The sequence below is a fragment of the Chinchilla lanigera genome, unplaced genomic scaffold, assembly GCF_000276665.1.
Source record: "Chinchilla lanigera isolate Chin_1 unplaced genomic scaffold, ChiLan1.0 scaffold00065, whole genome shotgun sequence".
NCBI classification, from domain to species: domain Eukaryota; kingdom Metazoa; phylum Chordata; class Mammalia; order Rodentia; family Chinchillidae; genus Chinchilla; species Chinchilla lanigera.
Window position 1 is genome coordinate 13,788,606 of NW_004955466.1, and position 3,045 is coordinate 13,791,650.

The following is a 3,045-nucleotide window of genomic DNA, read 5'->3' on the forward strand; positions in this document are numbered from 1 at the left end:
AAATTCATGCAATAAGGAATGAAAAGGATGAAATCACTACAGATCCTGTAGAAATTCACAAGATCATCAATACCTACTTTGAAAATCTTTACTCTCAGCAGGGCATGGTAGTACACACCTATAATCCCAGCACTCTCTTGGGAGGCTGAGGCAGGAGGATCATTGCAAGCTCAAGACCAGCCTGGGAGACAAAGTGAGCTCAAGGCCAGCCTGCACTGCATATCAAGACCCTGTCTCAAAAAGACCAAAAAAATAAATAAATAAATAAAATTTTTTAAAAAAATCTTTACTCTCATAGGATGGAAAACACAGAAAAAAATGGACAGATTCTTAGGTACATATGAATTACCAAAGCTGAATCAATAAGACATCAAAATCCTAAGTAACTCAAGTGAAATTGAAAATGTAATAAATAAAACTTACCAATAAAGAAAAGCTCAGGTCCTGATGAATTCACAGCTAAATTCTACAAGAAATTTAAAGATGTAATGTCCATTTTTCTCAAGCTCTTTAATGAAACTGAAAGGTAAGACATTCTCCCTAACTTATGCTTAGAGGCAAGTATTACCCTGATACTAAAACCGGAGAAAGACCCAACCAAAAAAGACAACTACAGGCCAATCTCCCTAATGAATATAGATGCAAAAATTCTCAATATAATACTAGCAAAGAGAATGCAGCAAGTCATCAAGAAGATTATACACCATCACCAAGTGAGATTCATCCCAGGAATGCAGGGATGGTTCAATATACACAAATCAATTAATGTAATACACCATATCAATAAATCCAAAGACAAAAATCACATGATCATCTCAACAGATGCAGAAAAAGCTTTGCTAAAGTCCAACACTCACTCATGATAAAAACCTTACAGAAAATATGAATACATGGTCTTTACCTCACTCTGATAAAAGCCACCTATGACAAACCAACAGCCAATATCATACTAAATGGACAAAAACCAAAAGCTTTCACTTTAAAATCAGGACTAAGACAAGGAAGTCCACTGTCACCACTTCTATTCAATATAGTTCCAGAAATGTTAGCCAGAGCTATTAGAGAAGAGAGAAAAACCAAAGGAATAAGGACAAGAGAACTGAAATTATCATTCTGTGCAGCTAACATGATACTCTACATAGAAGAACCCAAAAACTTCACTGAAACACTTACAGATTTAATAACCAAATTCAGTAGCATAGCAGGATACAAAGTCAACACTCAAAATCAATAGTATTTTTGTCACGAACAAACAGACTGAGACAGAAATTAGTGAAACCACACCTGTCATAGTAACATCTAAAAACACGAAATACTTAGGAATCAGACAGAGGAAGTAAAAGATCTATACACTAAAAACTACAGAAGTTTGATAAAAGATCAAAGAGGATTTCACAAAATAGAAAGATATTCCTTGCTCATGTTGCTCATGGACAGCAAGAACCAACATTGTGAAAATGGCCATACCCTCAAATTGTTATATACATTCAATGCAATCCCAATTAAAATACAATTAGTATACCTCACAGATCTAGAGAAAACATTCCTAAAATGCATCTGGAAACAGAAGAGGCCTAGAAGAGCAAAAGCAATCCTGGGCAACAAAGGAAAAACAGGAGGCATCACAATCCCTGACTTGAAATTATACTACAAAGCTACTGTGACAAAAACAGCATGGTACTGGCAAAAAAAAAAAAAAAAAAAAGACCTAAAGATCAAAGGAACAGATTAGAAGATGCAGACACAACTACAAACACACTCAGCCACCTTATCTTTGACAAAGGGGCCAAACATGTTCACTGGAAGAAAGATAGCCTCTTAACAAATGGTGCTGGAAAAAATGGCTTTCCACATGCTGAAGACTAAAACTAGACCCATGTCTATCACCATGCACTAAACTAAAGTCAAAATGGATCAAAGATCTAAATATTAAAAAAGAAACACTAAATCTACTGGAAGTGAAAGTAGGTAAAAATCTTGAAGACATAGGGGTAGGCAGAGAGTTCATGAACAAAAACCAAACTGCATGGGAAACACTTCAGAGAATCAACAACTGGCATCTCATCTGATTGAAAAGTTTTTGCACAACAAAGGAAATCACTAACAGAGTAAAAAAAAAAAACTCACGAAGTGGGAAAAAATTTTAGCCAACTGTCCCTCAGACAAAGGACTTCTATCTAGAACACATGAAGAGTTAAAAAGAATCAAGCCCCCAATATTCAAAGACCCAGTCCAAAAAGGGGCATCTGAGATGAATACACACTTCTCAGATGAAGGAATACTAATGGTGAATGAATATGTGAAAAAACATTCAACATCATTGGTCATTCAAAAAATGCAAATTAAAAACAACACTGAGATTCCACCTTACCCCAGAAAGAATGGCTATCATTAAGAAATCAACCAATAACAAATTCTGGAGAGGCTGTGGTGGAAAAGAAACCCTTCTCCACTGCTGGTGGGAGGGTAGACTGGTGAAACCACTATGCAAATCAGTGTGGAGATTTCTCACAAAACTAGGATTAGAGGTCCCACTTAACCCAGCTATTCCCCTTCTGGGTATTTTCCCAGAATTAAAAACATCCTACTTCAGCAAAGTGTGTGCACCCATGTTTACAGCAACACAATCTGTCATAGCTAAATCTTGCAAACAACCCAAATGCCAATCATTAAGGAATGGTTAAAAAAGACGTGGTATTTTTTATGCAATGGAGTATTACCCAGCTTTAAAAAAAGATAAACTTGAGGCTTTTGTAGGTAAATGGCTGCAACTAGAGACCATATATTCATAAGTGAAATAAATGAGACCCACATATGTAAACATCGAATTGTCTCCCTAGTGTAAGAACCTGAAACCCAAAACATATAATAGATATTGTGAAAGGGAGAGAAATTGCTCAAAGGAAGGAATAACTGCAATGAGGGAAAGGAGAAAAAGAGAAAAAGGAGGAGAGGCTGGGGATTTAGCTCAGTGGCACAGCACCTGCCTGGCAAGTGCAAGGTCATGAGTTCGCTTCCCAGTACCGGAGGGGAAAAAAAAAAAAA